Here is a 20820-nt window from a genome sequence, read left to right as displayed (position 1 = left end):
AATCAATCACCGGGTTATTATGGGGCCTGCTTCATCTAAAAGCTGCACCGACACCCACTCAACTAGATTACATAGTATTTGCAAAATGTTAATATGGTACATTCACAATGAGAAATACACTCTCCAAAAATTTCAGCTGCATCTTTCATGTATTTGTTCTATTTTATAGCAAATTCTGCACATTATACACACACACACATCTACGCAAAAATTCATGTGACAATTTTCCACAAGAAAGTATGTAGAAATCACTTAGTTACCTCATATGCATTAAGGTGCAAAATTATTAAAAGAGAATATTAAAATTTTAAGAATTATAATTATGTAAATTAAAATTTCAATTTAAAACGCACAACAGATTTACAATACTCTTTTTACCTTTAAAAAAGCGACTATTACTAAAAAAGCTACAATTACAGTATCTATTCCTTGGGCTTCTAAAATGTTTGCACTCTATTCTAAAAGATTCAAATATTTTTAAGTGTCCTATTTCAATAGTCTTGTCTCTCAGCACAAGTCTCTTACCTGTTGTACCACACAACCAATAGTTACTCAGAATGAATACAGAATATGTAACATCACAATCCCATTCTCCAGAAATAAAGTGGAGGGATACAGAAGGAAAATGCAACAAAGTAACATTAATGAAAAGGATATACAGGTCAAGGACATAGGTTGAAAACTCTATAAGAAAGAGCAATAATACAAATAGCTTAGAAAATTATTTTCAGCTGGGACACCACACTAAGGCGAGGAACTAGGCAATACCAAACATTGCAGTGTTGGGGCAGAAAGCAGATAAAGTAGGAACTGAATTGTTAGCAAAAGTGGAAGTTAGGGTTTCACATCCCACCCCCTCCACCTACCCCCCCCCCCCGCCCTACCCCCCCACTTAAATAAAAAAGGGACAGAGAGGACAGCAAATAAGGTCTAGGTGTGATGGCAACCCTGAGACTGAGGGAATATATAAAATCTCACACGCACTATGAAAATCCTGGGTCTCAATACACCTCAAGTGTGGTCCTCCCCTGTATATCCTTTTCTTTCTCACAAAAGAAAAAAAGCTATGAGAAAAGACTAATAAGCACGTTCTCAATCCATTAACCTAAAGATGACAGTAACGGGTTTTTCCTCAGCCTTAAAACGCAATTTTTAGTTTCTCAATGTTTACACTTCCCATCTCTGTTAAAGGAACCTATCCAGCTCTTTGCACACACCTGAACTTCCTTTAACAAGAGACAATGAATCTCAATTCCAATATATTATGCTTGCGTTAAAAACTCTGGTATCAGTCAATCAAGAGCACACAGAAGCAGATCATTACAAGCTTTTGAAAATGATTTTCAGGGCGGAGAGTACAAAGAGAAGGTGCTGGGGATGAGGATGACATCTTTTTGCTTAAACAGAGAAGCCAGACTTAGCATAAAAAGATGGGAACAAACAGAAGCTATAGTTGACATAATTGGTTCTGTGATTTATCAGTTTTACTTTCATCTTTAAACTTCCACTAAACATAAACAGCGTTGTTCTCGCTGTACATAAAAATTGTATTACTCTAGTATGTATACTGTGGCCTTTTCAGTATACCTCAAGAAAACCTCATTTACTGACCTAGAATGGTTATGGAAAGTCTGAAACCATTAAATAGCGATGTGAGGCTTAAAGAGATAGCACAAACCGACAGGCCTTTAACCGGCCCTATCAAATTGAACTATGTTCTAAAAAAGATGAATAGTCCCTTCTCAATCTGAATAAAATACCATTTTCTCAAACTTTCAACGAGCTATCTGATTATTGTTAGCACAGTTGAATCTTCAGTTTACATCTCTCTTTTCCAATTTCCCTGAGAATCTATCACTGCTTTTTCACACAAAAACCACACCAAGCTTGTTGCCTTTTCTTTCTTTACTCGAGCCAATTTTTAGGCACCGTTCTTACCCCTACAAACACAAACCCACAGCCAGTGTCTCTTTGGAACTGCAGGTGACAGATGCAGTCAGCGAGCACACAGCTGTGGATTGGCTGAAGTCTGAGTCTCCTTGCAACCAGCACACTGACAGAGCCCGCAGATGCACATTTCGGCAGAGAAGAGACTTTCACAAACCGTCATTCCCTGGTACATTTACTTTTAGGGTTCTTCCTAGCGATCACTGACCGCTGACCCCCAGCCTTAGCCCTGCCCTGCCCCCTTCCCACAATTCATCCTCCTCAGTTCTTCATCAAATTTAATTATGGTTAATAATAACAACAACAGTACCAATAATGCGGGCTGTTGGCATTGCCAGAACCAGGAACGGGCGAAGCTGCTATTCGGGAGCCTTTCCGGCCGCGGCAGAGAGGCCGCCGAAGTTTTCTGGGGCGCAACGGACCCCGAGCATCTCTGCACCGTCCCTATTCCCTAGGGTGAGGGCTCCGAAGAGACAGAGGGGGACTCTCCCTTCGCCTGTCTTTCCCCGTAGCGGATAACACGAAAAATAAAATACCTCCCTCCTTCCCCCCACACCCCGCTCGATAAAGCGCCCAGGCAGCAAAGCCCCACCCCCACCCCGTTATCCCTAATGAGATCCCCCAATATCACCACGTCCCCCTAGAACTGGATCCTCCTTCGGCCCCCGGGCTAATTCCCCCCACCCGGGCGTCTCCACTCCAGTCATCCGCCCCCGCGCACCCCACCCGAGCCCGGCCCCGGCCCCGCACCCGCCTGCCCAGCCGAGGCGCCCCGCACGCCCCGCACCCGGGCCGCCCCGCCGCCCGCGCGGCCCCCTCCCCGGGCCGACTTCGGGGTTACCGTGGGAAGAGGGGGCGGCGGCAGAGGACGCGGCGGCAGCGCTGCTGCCGGTTGCGTCGGACGCGGAGAATAAGCTGGAGCACAAGGATGATGATGAGGCGGGCGCGCTCCCCAGTCTCCATGGAACTCCCGCCCCGGCCCGTTGCTAGGAGCCCCCGAGGCTCGGGCTCCGTCTTTCGTGCTTTGTTGTTCCGGGTACAAGGCGGCCGCCGCTTCCCCGCGACAATAAATAGAAGAGACGCGGGGGAGCATAGAGACTGAGCGTGGAGGCTAGAGCGCCGCCGGACAGGGCGCCCCTAGGCTCCTCGCTAGCCACTCATTTCCGGCTCTCACTGCTCCCGTCACTTTGCCCCGCCCCTTTCCCCACTTTCCCTTCCTCCTTCCTGGTCCTGCGGTCAGGCCGCCCCTGCCCGCGAGGTGGGCGAGGTGGGCGTGCGGGGGAGGTGGGTGCGTTTGGGCCCTGGGTTTTTTTGTTTTGTTTTGTTTTCCGCTTGAGAACCACTTTAGACGATTTCGACAAAACTGTGAATGCCTTTTACATGTTTCGGTGGTGTTCCAAACAGGAATACTATTTTCTGGAGTGCATTATAATATAAATGGACTTTTTTTTTTTCTCTAACCTTGGCACTTTGTTAGCTCATTCAAGTTATAGAAAAGTCCCACCATTAACATCATTCACAAAGCTAGCCCTTAACTAAATTTTCAAAGGCATTTTCTGATAAAGTCTTCGTTTTTTCAGTGAGAAGAAATGTGTTAATTTACGTTGTCGTGATAAAGCGCTCATTAAAAATTTTAATCCTAGTCCGAAAATAGATGGATGCTGCATGGATGATGAAGGGACAACGCGTGGATGGAGAAGATAGAAGCTAGGCGGACAGAGAGACAGCTGGGTGGAGGAATGGGTGGATGGACAGACAGCAGAGGGCTCAAGTCACACCGCTGTCTTCTGTCCCTCCAATGTTTCTTACTCAACTTGGGTTTGCAGTCGGGACTCTGCCAGGAGGCACTTCAAAGCTTCTGCGCCGGGAAGCCTGATTCTGGAAGAAGTGGGGGTGCCAGGAGAAGAGGCCGAGGGGCGTTTGGGGGAGCTCACCCCAACAGATGGGGACTGAGACCTTCCGCGGCTTTGCGCCCAAATAACCCTGCAATGACCCGGGCCGAGGGCGCGCACTCGCGGGTTTGAACCGCCGCGCCGTGGCCGAGTAAGCCTCGCGGTGGGGGGGGGGGGGCCGCGGGGGTGGCGGGAGACCCCCCCGCTGCGTGCGGGAGCCAGACTCGAGGTAACGGCTCTGGGGTCACAAGGCAACGTGGAAGCCGCGCGGCGCCAGGACACGCACCCCCACCCCCCTAGCCAGACCTGCTCTGGCATCTCCTGAGCTCTCTCTGGCCCTAGATGAGGCCAGTGGGCAGCTTTGAATTAATAGAGCTACCAAGGTGGGCTCCATGGTACCTGGTCTCTGGTATGAATTGTTGATAAAACTATTGCTACCACTTCGCCTTTTTTTTTTTTTGAAGATTTATTTATGCATGCAAGAAATGGGGTACAGGCTAGAGATCCAGGGAGTGAGAGGATTCATGAGAGACAGAGTGGGGAACAGAACAGGCAGATGGACCGAGGCGCGATGCTGAGGGGAGCAGCGGGTAAGCCAGGAGAGGTCTGCTGTGCCATGTGGGTATCTCCCCGAACTCATGCTGCAGAGGCTGCGGATTGCTTCACAGTGCAGTGCCCAACCCCTTGCACCACCAGGGAGGCCACTTCCTTTTGAAAGAGAAGATACAGGTTGAATTGGGGGTTTATGGAGTGGGTCACCATCTGGGTATTTATTTACAGGGTCTCCAAGCATGTATCCTGATTTTTGGCTTCCCATTCTTCTTGTTTAGTAAAATATCTGAACATCAAAAAGCTGTAGAACTGTGGAATTTGCAGTTTTCACTTTCTGTACTAATTTCTCAAGTAAGTGTCATAGTTTGTGTTGAGTGTAATGAAAGTGAACAAGAGGCTATGTTGGAAAGGAATATCTGTGTGGTAGTAGGCCCAGATTTTTAGGGGTTAACATGTCAGCTGGTATTTAAAAAAGATAGGCCTAGAAGATATTTGCCCGTGTTCCAGGCAGAGGGAACAAGATATGCTAAGAGTATTCTGTGCCAAAATATTAGTATAATGGGGCATCCAGATCAGAGCAAGGGAAAGAGGGACATGAGATGAAATTGGAAAAAAGTTAAAACCTTTAGCCTTCAGTGTCTTGTAGACCATAGAAGAGCTTTAGATTTTCTTTCAAATATAGGGGACTGAATATTTGTAGGGTAGAGTAACATGGTCTGATTTACCAAGGGAATGGCCCAGGAAATGCTCTGCTCCTGAGTACTACAACTGATAAAAAGTCAATTTTGTGGCAACAGTGAGCAAATTCTAAGGCATTTATGAGGCACCTTCCTTTCAGGGGCCTAACAAGATACTGGTTATTAAGCTTGTCAATTACTTTGGGTTCTATTTTGTCATAGATGATGAACAATTTGACTCATTACAATAGCTCCCCATTCTGAAAATGGATTTGATTGTGCTGCAAGCACCTTTCTTTATAGACTCATTGAAGCTTTATACACTATCTCTTCAACCCATGCGCCATTCCAAATAATTCATTTGAGTACAAAAAAGAATGATATCAACCCTGTGGGTTTCACTGGTCTTATAATATATTCCATTAATTCAGGTGCCAGGTAAGTTTGAATATAAGGTATCTATTCTAAGCCAAGACTCTGGATTAATACAGAAATTAATACCTGCAACTAGGGAATTGAATTGTCTGGCCATAAAGAGTAGAACTGGTTATGTCAAGGTGGGATGAGGACAAGAAGGAGGGAGTTGGTCAGGGAGTTGGTGAACTTAATCAGTTAGAGCAGTGCTCTTGAAATGTGATGTACAGACCAAAGCCAGACTGGAAAATGTACTGATCAGAAATAAAATAGGAGTAGGAATTGAGAGGAGGACTTTGAAGCTTTTCACAATTTGACAATACTGTGACATATAAGTAAGTGTCCAATTTTGTATTTATGAAAACATTTGTGATGAGGTGGTAAATAAAAACAAACAAAAATGGATTCTACACCATAGATGGCTTGAGACACTGGTATAATATTTGTTACACCCATGAAGACTCTAGCTTTATGAACCTGGTTTAAAAATATCAGGCCACTGGAATATATTGGCTAGAAGTAGTTCTTATATCCCTTAGTGATCTGAAAGAGACAGGCTGTGTTCAGCATAGACTTTCTCTAAGAGACAAGTCATAGGTGGGTGATAATTATATAACATTGTTAAGAGGAATCATTTCTGCCAGTGGTTTAGTTAAACTATACTGATAAGGATCAGATAATACCTATTCTGCCAGTTGAAACAACTAAATCTTCAGCCTCATAGGTAAGACACTATTTAGAAATGAAGAGACCCAGGGGAATCAGGGGTAGCTCATTCTTCTCAACTTTTCCTATATATCTTCTGCTGTGCTCCTTTGAAAAAGGTAATTGAAAAATTGAAAAAGTTAATTTCATTATGCTAGTTGAGTGGTGAACAGCTTAGGAGAATCTGGTGCTGTAACCTGGTTTTATGACCCCAGCAAGTTCCCTCCCCCAACCTTCAGATAGTCTATGGCAAAGGTATTGAACTAAGAATTAGGGAGATGACAGTTACTAGGCCGTTTCCAAGAGCTAGAAACAGGAAGGGCAGAGTCCATGTTCAAACCTTGTGTCTCAATGATATTATAACAAGCTAATGGATTTCCCCCAAATGACATTGACTGACAGTCAAGTAAATTTTAAAGTTTTGTGAGAAAGTCCTCAACCTGGAAAAAAGCATCTACTACTGTGCTGTCTCAAAGACAATTACCTGGTTCCCATCCTATAGAAAGATGAATCTGGGTGTCAAGTCAATCCCACAAGGTGTCTTCTCACTATCCCTCTAAAGACAGGGATTTTGGGGATAATGGACAAAGGAAAACTTGACAATTTGTTGGCTGATCAATGATTTCAATTTCTGTACTGAAGCAAAAAGGTCCTTATGCTTATTACTGTTGCCTAACAGGAAATGGTATACACACCTACATCCATACTTTACATCTCTGATTTGCCCTTTCTGTTAGTTTTTGTTGTTTTGTTATACCCCCTCATCCTTTATTGTATATCTGTGGATTGGGAATAAATTAATACGTTATTCATCTTTTAGCCACATCTGAACCTGATTAAAATTGACTACACTCAAAGATCATGAATTTGAAGCTGATTTCAGTGGCTGGACATGACTTTGAGTTTTCTTCTTTCACTTGGTAGAAATTAAGTATATATTCTATTGCATATAGGATAATTACTGGAAGGACAACTATAGCTATGGTGAAGTCTCTCTCTCTCTCTCTCTCTCTCTCTCTCTCTCTGTGTGTGTGTGTGTGTGTGTGTGTGTATGTGTGAGGGTGAGGGTGGGGAGCATGTGGGTGTGTGCATGCACTGAGCAACCAAATGATGTAAGGAACATTTACTGTTTTGTTAGACTAGAACTTCTCTCTTCTTTTGGGAAGTGTACTCTTCTTTCTACTCCTTGTCTCTGTCTAATCAAATGGGAGCTATAATAGCCACAGAGGTTGAAGAAAGATGGGCTTCTGAGCTAAACTGGCTAATTTCCTCTACTGAAATTAATTTATTGTTCCCTGTTCCAAATTCACTCTTTGTGCCTGCTCTATGAAGATGGATCTGGGCCCTTTAAATGTTTTTCTTTTGCTATTGCTAAAGTATGTCAGTAGAAAGTGCTAGAGAAACATTGTAGTAGGAAAGATTTTTACTTCCCAATTTCAGTGTGCAACCCCTAGCAGGCTCCTGAAGCATGGACAGCTTTCTAGAATCTACCTTCTACAGCACAGGTGGCTTCCCCAGCCCCACTCAGGGGTCTGAAGGACAAGCAGTGGTAAATCTTCTAAGGGGACAGAGCAAAATGGGAAGTTGCCAATGGTTTTGATAAGTGGACAGGGCCTTACATCAGAAGACTGGTGGTGGGCCTCCCCTGGTGGTGCAGCGGGTTGATCGCAGTGCTGTGAAGCTGTCAGCAGCTTCTGCAGCGAGGGTTCGATTCCTGGCCAACCAGGGAGATTCCCACATGGTGTGGCAGACCTCTCCTGTTGTGTCTGCTGCTCCTCTCAGCAGTGCTTTCAGTCTTCTGCCTGTTCTGCTCCCTACTGTCTCTGGTAAATCCTCTCACCCTTCCACGCCTCTGGCCTGTGCCCAGCTCTTGTATAAAAATAAATAAATCTTAAAAAAGAAAAGAAGAAGAAGACTGGTGGTGAAGTGTGGGGAAGAGGTGTGTGAATTGCCTCCTGTGAATGGGCACAAACTATGATGATATTTGTGTCCTATTGAATGCACACTGAAAGTATCCACTGAAGTGAAGAATTTGCAGGTGAAATGGCATAGACCCATAGACTCTGGGTATCAGCCAACCACTGTTCCCAACCAGTACTTTCTCAATGAGCCTATAAGTTCAGTGGGCCTATAAGTGGTTGTAGTGATACAGGCAAAGCGTGCACTTAACCTGGATTTCCCCTCACCATGGCACACATCTGCTGACATTACTACCAAATGCCTAATTTGTCAACAGCAGAGAACAATATTGAACCCCTGATGCGGCCCCACTCCCCAGGGTAAGATTTATTTATTTATTTATTTATACAAGCACTGGGTACAGCCAGAAGCGCGGGAGAGTGAGAGAATTCACCAGAGCGAGAGTGGGGAACACAACAGACAGAATGACGAAGTACACTGCTGAGGGGAGCAGCGGGCGGCAGGAGAGGTCTGCACGCCATGCGGGACCCTCCTCCAGTGGCCGGGGAGCAGCCGGGGATCGAACCGGTGCTGCAGAGGCTGCGGGCAGCTTCGCATCCCAGCGCTCAACCACTGTGTCACCAGGGGAGGCCCTACTCATAATATTTCTGAGGGGACAGTCTGTGAACTCAAAGAAATGCTTTATCTACCATCAGTGCATCCTGCACAACACTGCCTCTGGTCAGGGAACTCATTTCACAGTTATAGCAAATATAGTGATTATCCATGGCTATGGAATTAACTGATATACCACATACACCACACTTGGAAGCAGATGACTTCACTGAACAGTGAAATGACCTAGTGAAGACTCAATTATGACCTAGTTGGGAAGCAATACCAGGGAAAAATGGGGTTCTGTCTTATGGGATATGTTTTGAAACATAGGCTATTATACATTACTCTATCTTCTGTGACCAGAATATATCTGAATCAAAGTATGAGAGTGTGAGTGGCTCTTCTCACTTTTTCACCCTAGTAACTGCTGTCAGAATTTTCTGCTCTTACCTGAAAACTTTGCTGCTGGTTTGAAGACCTTAGTTCCCAAGGAGAATGCTTTCTTTAGGAGATGCAACAATGGTTCCATTATATTGGAAAGTGAGACAGCCAACTGATCATTTTGGATTCCTTATCTCCCTGAAACAAAAAGCAAAATTAGGCGGGGGCGGTAATCTACTTGCTGAAGTGATTGATCCTCATTACCAAGGGGAAATTGACTTGCTTCTGCATGATGGAACCAGGAGTAATAGTATGGAACAAAGAGGTTCTCTTAGTCCTTTCATGTCATTATAGCAACAGAAATAAAATGTAGAGTGCTTGAGGTCTCAGATCCTTTGGAAAATGAAGATTTGGGTCACTCCAACAAGTGAAGAATCCCAACCAGCTGAGGTTCTGACTTAAGGCAGGAGAAATACAGAGTAGGTAGAGGAAAACAGAAGCCATAGATATAAAATACAGCCTTGTGAACAGTTACACAAATAAGGACTGTAGTATCTTTGCATATTTTCTATTGTTTATTATCTGTATATGTTTATTTGTATCCACTAACATTTTCTTCTTTTCTCTCCTTTCCATATTTATCTTATATTCAGGTAGTCAGAGTTGTATCCTAGAACTTCTGTAACAAAGTACACAACTTGTTTCACAACAATGGCAATTTATTCTTTCATGGTTCTGGAGGCCAGAATTTAGAAAACGATGTTGGCAGATTTGGTTTCTCTGAGAGGCTTTATGGAGAGAATGTGTTCCATATCTTCTCCCTGTTTCTACTGGCTGCCTCGAATCCTTGGCACTAAATCTCTGCCTCCATCTTGATGTCATCTGCTCCTCTGTGGGTCCTGTTTCAAATGTCCCTCTTCTTCCTCTTTAGGATACCAGTCATTGGACTTAGGGCCCACTCTAAATCCAGGATGATCTCATCTCAAGATTCTTAATTTCATTACATCAGCAAAGACTATTTCCAGGTAAGGTCACATTCACAGATTTCTGGGGGGTTAGGACTTGAACATATAGTTTTGTGACCACAGTGTAACTCAATCACTACAGAAGTTAGCTTTACAATTAGAATTTAGAAAACAGGAACACTGACTGAAACAGTGGAACACTGACTGAATTTGAGGATTAGCATAGCCAGTAATAGACACAAGGACTCCTAGGACTCTGTATCTCCTTATTTTGGGGAAAGGTGAGATGTCACTTGTAGAAGGATACAGTATCATGTTTCATGAAATACAGAGTTGTTTTGTTGTAGGAAGGCGCATATAGGCATTGAGTAGTAAGGTAGCTTTCTGTAGTGCCCAGGGCTCCTACAATGTGAGCAGATTCTCTATTGTCTGCTTCTTGCAACTCCTGCAGGCCCCCTCCTACCTCCTCCCTGTCACATGGTTTTGTAAGAAAGCCTCCCCATTGAGACACCCCACCTGTGAATTGCTTTCTCCAACATGTGGAGAATGGATTTTCAGTGAATTCTGTCTGAAGCATCATAGCAACTTCTCTGTCACACAGTGAGTCAGAGCCGTGTCCCCTGCAACAAGGCCTGCTGCTCAGCCATGGTGGGGGCTCTTTCTTGGGTGTCCCGTTTCAGCCCTACAGCATCGTGCCTACTCCTTATTTGTATGTTTCCTATGTTTATTAGGGTTTTCTTTATTTCTTACTAGCCAGTCCCCCAATTTTCCAATTCCCTATAATAATTAAAAATTCTTCACATTATGCCATCTCTGTTCAAACTGCCATATAGTTTATGGCTCCCTATTGGACTCACTATCCCATTTCTTTGGATACTGTGATTGGCTGGAGACAGGTTGTGACCATGCCAAGCCAGAGGGTGTCCCACTCCAGGATTCATTGAGGTGCAGTTGAGGAAAATTCCTTTTCTTATGGTATAACCAGGAGAATGTGGATTGAGGGCAACAAGTTCACATATCCTCATGAGGAAGAAGATAAAACAAAGCTGACAGGGAAAGAGAAGTAGAGCAGAGGGAGTTAAAAAGAGAAGCAAGTAAATAAGTGGAAGGTGGAAATTTACCTCTTCGGAAAGGATAAACAATAACTGGTATTGAGGCAGTTGGTTAACCTTAACCTTAAGGTTAACTAACCTTAACTCCCTTCTGGAGGAGTTCTTTATGACATCTGTTAAATAAATCATTTTCAAAGATCCTCAGGTCCATTAGGTTTTATCATAAAATCTCTATCCATATTCAATATGTGACCTCTTTTCTAATACACTAATATGTTTTCTTTGAAAAGTGAACAGTAGTGTCTTGAAAAGTTTGTATTTAAAGAAAAAATTAAATCTAAAAACTGAAAATGATTACAGAAAAATGTTAACCATTAAAAACTAATGGCTATAATCATATCAGCAAAATGAAGTAAAAATTAATAGATATATGATGAGAAACTCAGAGTATGTACACCAATAAATCTCTCTGAATTATTGATGGAACACATAAAAATTAGTAGAGCTATAGAAGCTATAACTAACAAAACATCTTGTTATATGCTTTAAGGAAGAAAGTCTGAAAATTCATGAACTAAAGTATTCATGAGTATTCATTAAATTAGAGAAAGAGGGCTTCCCTGGTGGCCTAGGGGCTAAGTCTCAGCACTATGACCTCTGAGGCATAAGTCTGATCCCAGCCCTGGGGGCTAATCCACAGATGGCATACAGACCTCTCCTGTCTCACCCGCTGCTCCCCTCAGCAATGTTTTTGGTCCTTCTGCCTGTTCTGCTCCCTATTCTGTCTCTGGGGAATCCTCTCACCCCCCACACCTCTGACATGTACCCTAGTTCTTGTATGCATAAATAAAAGAGTCTTTAAAAAAAAAAACCACCAAAACCCCTTTCCATGGCAAGTGTTATTGAATTAAGATGTGGTATCTGTCTTATATAAAAGTATGACCCCCCTCAGATGGGTCAAATCTGTGAGCCAACATGATAGAATTTCTATCCTGAGCAATGCTGCAGAAGACACTTCAAATTCTTCTTTATCTCCCCATGCAGACTGTCATCTTACTGTGAACTCTTTTTTTCTTTGAGGAGTTAAAGTTATTGGTCAGGTGTTGGTGCCCCCACCTTGAAACCATACCTTGACTGGATTTGTGATGATTTTGTGTTTCTCCTCTTCTGTTAGTTTCTTAGGACTCAATTCATTCTAGTTTTCCTCTGAGATACAGTTTCATATGTGAGGATTGATTTTAGCACATTTTCTAGGTCTGCAAACTAAACATATGTAACCCGTATTTTCTAGCTCATTCTTTCATCACAATCTTCCTTAATTTCCTTTGCCCCAAGAACCTCAAACTTTCAAAGAGGTTTGCAGAGTTTCTTGCCTTTGTATCTTCCATTTGGAAAATTAGCATCTTTACCACTCACATTTCCACCCCCCTTCCTACTCTTTGTCTTGTGCTTGTTCTGCTTGCTCCTGAAGGCTTTCTCCCAGCATTCTCTTCTCACCATTGTAGTAGACAGGTTCTGTGTTAATTTAGCTGTGGAGTGGGAAGGGACTTTGGAGATCCATTCAGTTTTATAAATAAGAAAAGAAAGCTCACACTATTTTTCCTACTAGTTTCCTCCGGAGCATGGTTCTGCATCAGTTGTTTCCTTTCTGAACTCCACTACCCATTCAGTAAATAGGTTCGCTGCCTGTGACAACACATTAAAAGGAAACGAGAAACAAGACTGCCACCGTGTGGTGTGAAGCTTGGATAGACAGGAAGGCTTTATACCCAGCAGTGGGAAAATTGTGCAAGGTCGGTTTCCCTTAATAATAACAGTAACCGCAACTTTCACCATTGTTGCTACGATCAATTTAGTACAGTGTTGTGGAATCCTGTTGAATCTATATCAGGAACTCCCAGCACAGCCATTAGATCTAGCTGTGGAACTGCCTGAAGTCCCAGGAATATATCGTTGATAGATGTCCACGGATTGAGAGAGATAGATAAGGCTCTTAGGGATGTGTGCATGTTCTTAAAATAGGCTTATATATGCATGCATTTATTTTAGTAAAACCAAACTAAGTAAAATAATGTATTACAGTGTATTATATTCTTAAAATTCTCTTTTCCTGTCCTTTTTCACAGGCAGATACTTTTAGCATGAAAAGCATATTGTGTCAATGAGATAATTTAAATAAGATTTAGTAAATGCTAAATGAAGCAAATATTTAAATGTTAAATTTTAATGTAAAGTTGTTTAAGTAGTTACGTAAGTTTTGCTCTAGTTACAGAGCCACAGAAATGTGTGTTGGAGTCTATTTTTAGTTAAACGTGAAGTGGAGGCGCAAGGGATTTCCTGCTCGAATTATATAGAGGTCAACTCCGTGGATGTGATGCTTCTAGCAAACAGGTGTAGGGCAAGAAGCAAGGCAATAAAAATAAATTCGCCAAAAATTACTGTATAGTTGATATTCTTATTCTACATAACTGCAAATTTCTCATCCAAGTACTCATGGGCCTGCCCTACTTCACCTGGAATTGTTGAGAATGGTCAATGGATCCCAAATTAGCAACTCTGCCCCTAGTGGCCTTAAAGGGTAAGACAAGGGTTGCTCCCCGTAAAACTGCTTGACGTTCTTACCGCCATTCATTGGAAGCAGCTGAAAAATATATTATCAGCATTTTATATTTTTAAAACTTAATAATCTAGACTATTTGAGATAAACTGAAAATATAAAACAGAGGGCTGACTGGATGGGCACTGGCCTCATGGTGTAGTCAAGAACTTGAGCTCTGGAGTTAGACATATTTGGATTCAAATCCCAGGTGGTGACTTTTGTTAAGAGATTTGATCCCTCCAGTCTTCAGTTTCCTCATCTGAAAAATGGGCTAGTACTGCCCAGCCACTGGATTACACAGGAAAATTTCCGCTCGCTGCATAGCAGTGCTTAGCGATCACTCGGTGCTGGGACACAGACCGGTGGAATCACCCGGCAGCAAAGATTTGTGCATGCGCTGAGTGTGCTTACAATGACGCTATGAAATGTCATAAAGAAAAGCCTACTTTCTATTGTATTTTTATGCACCCATGGAAACAGTATGTCATTTAAAAGTAACAGATGCTGCTAGTGGGTTTCTGAAAAGCATCTCAATGATGTCTCCATTGAAGCCCCAGGTGTTTGCCTGGAGCTTGGAATTTCTTAGTTCAGCACCCAAAAAAAATTGGTCGCCTGGTGATAAATTCAGGCTGAACTGGTGAACAAAGTACCGATTTTCTAGTTAGATGATCCCAGGTGATATTTTCAGGACTTTCTCTTACTAGCTGTATGTCCTTGAGCTTCAGTTTCCTCATATGTTAACATAAAAATAGGAACATGCACTTACATACTGCTTAGTGTATAGTAGAGTGATTACATTATCCTAATTATGGACATAATGCCAATAAGCACCTATTCTGGAGCAAATCTCAACACATCTATTTTGCTCTGTTGAGAATATTTGATGATAATGATGGTGGTCTCAGAAACCCCAGGATTAGGTACCTGGGAAGTTGATTTACAGATCCATTGTGTCTGAAGAATAGAAAAATAAAAATACAGGGAGAGGGTGGTTTTGACAGCATTCCAGTCATCAATTTATTGCTTCTCTGCTCCAAATCCAACCTATTGCCTGCTCAACTCTAAATCCACTGTTCTTTCTGGAGCTGTATTTTATAAGCCATCTTTTGCAGATGGCAGATGCTCAACTTTGTCAGTAGAGGGCACAGGAGGGACACTGCAAGAGGAAGGGGCTCCCTCCTGATTCACCTATAGTAGTGCTACCAGCAGCCCAGGTTATTGCTGCTGGAGAGACAGCCAGCAGTGTTTGATGGTCAACAGAACACACCACCTCCCCAGCACCTCTTCTGGAGATTATTTCCAGGGTGAGGCACCTCCTTTGGAGGCTTTCCTGTGTAGGATTCCCAGAGAATAAATTCCTAGTATGTCTCAGCCATGGTTCCCAGTTTACCAGGCTCTGCTCACTGTACTCCAAAACAGGTGTTCTCTGCATGCTGGTCCCAGTTGAAATTGCTCGCTTGCCAGGCCTCTGCTCAGACCAGCTGTGAGCCAGCCCTGTTATAGAACAATCAGGGATTTTTTCTGTCCAGTGTCCTTTCTGAAAAAGCCTAAGTCCTAGCCTTGGAAAGAGGAACTTTTCCAAATTTTTTCCCCCCAGGAAGAGACTCCTTCAGCCCCAGGCATTTCCCTTTCTAGCTATTCCGCTGTAGTTAATAACATTTTAAATTAAACTTTCCTTATTCAAATTATTATATGAATTCTATCCTCTGATTGGATACTGACTACACAGTTGGATCCTTCATTTTTCCTCTGTGAAAACCTAATCAACTATATTCTAGCATAAATTTTGTGACCAAATTTCCTTTAGCTCACATCTTCCTGGGACAATCATGTCCCTTTTGTCAGACCATCTGTGGCTCACATATATAAATTCCACTAACTATCGAATCAATATAAATGGCAGTCTGACATGTTAGTAGTTAGTCCGATATGTAATGGTTATTAGCCTGTTTGACTAGACTGATTTGCACCATCCTCTTTACAACTCTGGCTAACACCACCCAGCTGAGATGAGGAGAAAAGCACCATGGAAGACGTGGCACCGAGTTGGACTTAGAAGGATAGAATTTTACCAAATGAAAATGCAGCCAATATGGTGGAAATATGTTAGGTATAATGAAAATGTGCACAGGGAAGCAAGACTGTTTCCCTGGAATGAACATGTTGGCTAAGGAAGAAGTGGAAATAGAATTGGAAGGAAGGTAGAAGTCAGATCATGAAAGATCTTGAATGCTAGAGAAAGGAACATGAAGAGATGCCATGTATTGACTAGGTAGAATTTGGCAAGGTAGAATAAATTAAATTGGAATGGGATCTAAAACCTAATCAAAGATACTGAGAAAACTATTATAGTAACCAAAATATGGGGCAATCTGGGCCTATAACATACAATGGCCAAGTATGGGATATAAAGGAGGGAATATATGTGTAAAAACTATGTAAAGGAAGACTAGTAGATACTGAATGGTGGATATAAGAGAAGAAATCCTCATAATGTAGGAGACCAGTTTGTGTGTGTGGCATAGAAACAGGGATCAAGGGGGATATTTGATGTTGGATTTTCCAACCCAGCTGGGATATGCTGTGAGGAATGAAAAATCCTGATAATAAATGTAACTGGTGTGCTCATGTCATCCAGTCACTATTTACCTGTTATTATCCATTCTTTTATTGCCTCTTTAAAAAGTGTTCATTGGGGGAAGTTTCTTATTCCCTAGAATGAAAACTTGGCAAGACCTAAAGCTTTTGTGTTAATTCTCAGTAGTTAGTTCACAAGGTCACAGAGTCTCAACTAAGTAATTAGAATGGCCAACCCAAGATATTAACAGAAAAGCTGGACTATATTCTGTGTTCAACCTCAACCAGCCATCACAGGCCTACCTGAGGCTAGAAGTGGAAATGGGGCACATACTTTACCTTATCTGTTTCATTTCCCTTTTTTCTTTCCTTGATTCTTATCCCTGCCAATATCTGACCCCCAAACATTGAAACCGGAAGGAGTCCAGAGACTCATAAAGGGAAAGGAAAGAACTTTCAATTACAGAGTATCATTATAGTCCAAGCTCAGTGCTTGGGGACTGGCAGGTTCTACAGCCAACCTTTCTTTCTTTCTTTCTTTTTTTTTTTTAAAGATTTATTTATTCATGCATAAAGAACTGGTGTACAGGCCAGAATTGCGGGGGGTGAGAGGGTTCACCAGAGACAAGGTGTGGAACAGAACAGGCAGACTGGCTGAAATACACTGCTGAGGGGAGTAGCAGGTGAGACAGAAGAGGTCTGCCGCTCCATGTGGGATTCTCACCGGCAGGCCAGGATCGAACCTGCATGCTGCAGAGGCTGCAGACAGCTTCATAGCGCTGTGCTCAACCACCTGTACCACCAGGGAGGCCCTACAGCCAACCTTTCTCCTGTAGGCAATGTCCCTTGTGCCAGGGAGATGAGTTTCCATTTCAGGTGGCTGCTTGATGCTTCATCCATGGACTTGAGCTTAATGCTCACATCCCTTTACCTCTCCAGTGACTTCATGCTTGTGCGAGACAAGCTACTATGCTAAACCCCAGTTCCCAGTGCTGGCTCTGCCACAGAGGAAGTTAACCTCTATGGCTTCAGAGGAGCCAACCCTCCCCCAACCTACCACCGCAGAAAGAACACCTGAAGCACTGAGCAAATTTAGGGAAACTCCAATCAGTAGGAGAGCAAGTTCCTCCTTCCCTCCTTGGGATTGGGGTAGGATATACCTCGCAGCTCAGTCCCTTATCACCCACAATACTTCCTTCTGTAGATGTTCCTTCCACAAAACTCTCCATCCTCTACCCATTTCCTGTCTCTGATATTCTTGGTTTGGTTAAAGGATTCAAGAGTCAGGAAACCAATTTTTCTGGATCATTTTCTTTTGTAAGTTCTTCATAAGGAGCTCTGTCATGAATCTTAACATCTGCTATGTCTCACGGGCCACTTCAATTTGAACAGTCTCTTACACAAGATGAATCCTACTGGTATTTGTTTTTTCTGAAATTTTTTTATAAAGAATCAAGTCAATGATCATTTGTATCAATTTATTTTAATAGATGCTAACTATGTTTATATACTAAAATTGCATATATATTTTTTCACTCTCATTTTAAAGGACATTTTGAGACAGCTTTCATAGATTTGTTTCCAATCACTGCTGGAACAAATTGCCACAAAATCAGTGGCTTAAAAAACAGCATGCATTTATTATTTGATGGTTTGGGGGGTCCGACATTTGAAATTCTTGTCACTGGGCTAAAATCAAGGTGTCAGCAGGACTGTATAACTTCTGGCAGCTCTAGGGAAGAATCTGTTTACTATTGTTGCCAACTTCTAAAGGTTACCAGCATTTTGGCTCCCGGCTACTCTTTATCTTCAAAACCAGACATGGCAGTGGAGTTTTTCTCCTGTACCCTCACTCTGGGACTGACACTTCTGTCTCCCTATTCCCCATTTAAACAATTCATATGCCTGCATTGGGCTTACAGGGAAATCTCAGATCACTTCCCTCTCTTAAAGTCAGTTGCTATTGATTGGCAAGATTAATTCTACCTGCAGCCTTAATTCTCTTTTGGCATGATTATCAGTCCAGGTTGAGCCAGAGAAGCAGAACCAGTAGGAGATATATACTGAGATATTTATTGCAAGGATTTGTTTTATGCGATTGAGGGGACTGGCTAGAAAAGTCTAAATATGTAGAGCACGTCATCAGGAAGGGCAGAGAGAGCTTTTGGGCATAGACTGAAATTGCTATCTACAGGTGGGATTACTTTTTCTTTGAGAAAGTTTCAGCTCTGTTTTTAAGATTTTTAATTGATTGAAATATTCAAATTCTCTAGGACAATCACCTTTACTTATGCACAATTTTAACTGATTATGTACTTTTAAATATCATATGATTTCACTCTTACAGGGGAGATAAAGAATCAAAGCAACCAAACAAACAAGCAAAAAAAAAAAAAAACCCATTCAATTCTGACAACAGAATTATGGTTACCAGAGGGGAAAGCAGGATAGGGGAATCAGTGGAATGGGTAGAGGGTATTGATTGGATGGAGATGGAGTAATTAGACCTGTGGTGGTGGATGTAGTGTGGTATCTACAGCTGTTAAGGTGTGAAGCTGTATAACTGAAACATAGTGTTGTAAACCCATGACACCTCATAAAAACAAACAAAAAAACCAGAAAACAAAAATCCAGGGACGATAGCTTAGCTACCCTGATGTGTCAACTAGACCATTATAGTCTATCTTTTGTCAACTTTGCATCCATCAGACCTCCATAAACCAAACTTAACCTCCCAATGAAGACAATGATAAAGTCATACTTCCACTTGACATCATGCATCCTGTGTACAAACAGAAACACAATAACACTTTCTTTAGGAGAAGATGCAGAGTTCATGGGTGACATTTCCTCTTCTGTTTGATATACTGTAACTTGAGTACAGGATATAAAGTTAACTGTTATCAGTATATCATATGTTAGATGATAAGGGGATAAGAGAAGAAAACAAAAATAATTGCTTAAAGCACATACAAACAGACTTGTGACAAAATGAGGAAGAAATACTCATAACTACTATTGCTCTAACTTCTGCAGCTGAGTGCAGGGCCATAGCTGGTATTCATAGATAACTTCATCTCCTACATATTCCATATTCCCTTTGTCCTCAGCAGACACCTCAGCTGGTCATGGCTCTTTGATTGGTGGGGTGACTCAAGTCTTCATTCTGGAAGAGCCGAGTATGATAGTAGCCCTGCATGAACTAGATTGTTCTAATTTCCATTTACTCAATTACAAAGCACAATGGCTAATATTAACATGTCAACTTGACTGAGTCATAGGGTGCCCAGATATTTAGCTAACCATTATTTCTTAGTATGTTCATGATAGTATTTCCATATGATGCTAGGATCTGAATGGGTTGATTCAGTAAAGCAGATCTTTCCCCAGTGTGCTGGACATCACCCAACCCCCTTGAAGGTCTGAATAGAACAGTGCAGCAGGGCAAGAGAGAACTCATTTTTTTCCTGATTGATTGAACTGAAACACAGGTCTTCTGTTACCCTTAGATTAGGATTTATACCAGTAGTTCTCCCAGGTCTCAGGTTTTTGGACTCAGACTGAAAGTACACCATTCCACCTTGCAGATGGAGATTGTGGAACGTCTTAGCTTCCAAAATTGAATGAGTCAATTGTTCACAACAAATCAATTACTGTATGTGAAATCATCTGAAATCATGCATGTATGTATATATAAATCATATCCACAGATCAGATTATGTAATATATATAAATCAAAACACAATCACTAGGGCCTCCCCAGTGGCGCAGTGGTTGAGCGCTGGGTTGCGAAGCTGCCCGCAGCCTCTGCAGCACCGGTTCGATTCCCGGCTGCTCCCCGGCCACCGGAGGAGGGTCCCACAAGCTCGCAGACCTCACCTGCCACCCGCTACTCCTCCCAGCATTGTACTTCGGTCCTTCTGCCGGCTCTGCTCCCCGCTCTGGCTCTGGTGAATTCTCTCGCCCTCCTGTGCTTCTGACTGTACCCAGTGCTTGTATAAATAAATGAAAAGAAAAATCTTTAAAAAGAAAAACAAAAAAGCACAATCACTATATGAAAATCATATACATCCTATTGATTCTGTTTCTCTGGAGAACCCTACCACATAGGCCCAATAGCACATTCGACCATCATTATTCAGATTTTTTTATCTGTAAATATATAAGTACTTTAAACTTTATTTATAACCCCAAAATTAAATACTTTCAAGCTTTTGTGATCATTCATGATTATGCACAGAGTTGAGAAAATTTTGAATGGGCCTCTGTACGTGTTTCTAGGTCAGGTTACAAACTAGGTTCCCCAGCCCTTGCTTCAACTCTTTTACTGGCATAACTGGAGGAGGCAGCCAGTAGAGGGTAGTACAGCGCAGTGCAAGACGTTCCAGGGCTGGGGTCAGTTGGACAAAGTTTGAATCCCAACTCTAGCGCCTCCTAATAGGGCAGTCTCAGGCAAGTCACTTAATGCTTCTGAACCTCATTTTCCATGCAAGAGAAATCAAAACATTTTCAAACAAGGACATGTATGTGAATGCACTTAAT

The 20820-nt window shown here is 42.4% G+C and overlaps 1 protein-coding gene and 2 long non-coding RNA genes across 8 annotated transcripts in view; 1 reads left to right on the top strand and 2 right to left on the bottom strand.

The window, feature by feature from the left end:
- TBPL1 (TATA-box binding protein like 1) overlaps window positions 1–3979 on the bottom strand; it is a 29793-nt gene extending 25814 nt beyond the window's left edge. The window contains exon 1 of one of the 4 annotated variants that reach the window (XM_037520424.2): window positions 3882–3979. The gene's annotated coding sequence lies outside the window, so the exon portion shown is untranslated. The other 3 variants (XM_054697857.1, XM_037520425.2, XM_037520423.2) reach the window with 3 other exon arrangements.
- A 118-nt stretch (window positions 3980–4097) lies between these two features.
- On the top strand, window positions 4098–13526 carry LOC129146240 (uncharacterized). Of its 3 annotated transcripts, none has more exons than XR_008552779.1 (3): window positions 4098–4222; window positions 10017–10110; window positions 13369–13526. It is a non-coding gene; the product is annotated as an uncharacterized LOC129146240 (long non-coding RNA). The 3 variants fall into 3 exon arrangements; XR_008552778.1 differs by having other exon boundaries at window positions 4098–4248; XR_008552780.1 differs by lacking the exon at window positions 4098–4222 and adding an exon at window positions 4678–4742.
- Window positions 4319–20288, bottom strand: LOC129146241 (uncharacterized). Its single transcript, XR_008552781.1, has 3 exons — window positions 20158–20288; window positions 9155–9283; window positions 4319–4547 (listed from the first exon to the last, which is right to left on the bottom strand). It is a non-coding gene; the product is annotated as an uncharacterized LOC129146241 (long non-coding RNA).
- Between the last annotated feature and the right edge of the window lie 532 nt (window positions 20289–20820).

Source organism: Talpa occidentalis, unplaced genomic scaffold (assembly GCF_014898055.3).
Source record: "Talpa occidentalis isolate TD23 unplaced genomic scaffold, MPIMG_talOcc4v2.1 talOcc4.2, whole genome shotgun sequence".
Classification (NCBI taxonomy): Eukaryota; Metazoa; Chordata; class Mammalia; order Eulipotyphla; family Talpidae; genus Talpa; species Talpa occidentalis.
Note: the sequence above shows the minus strand (reverse complement) of the source record. Positions and strands in the feature narration are given on the sequence as shown.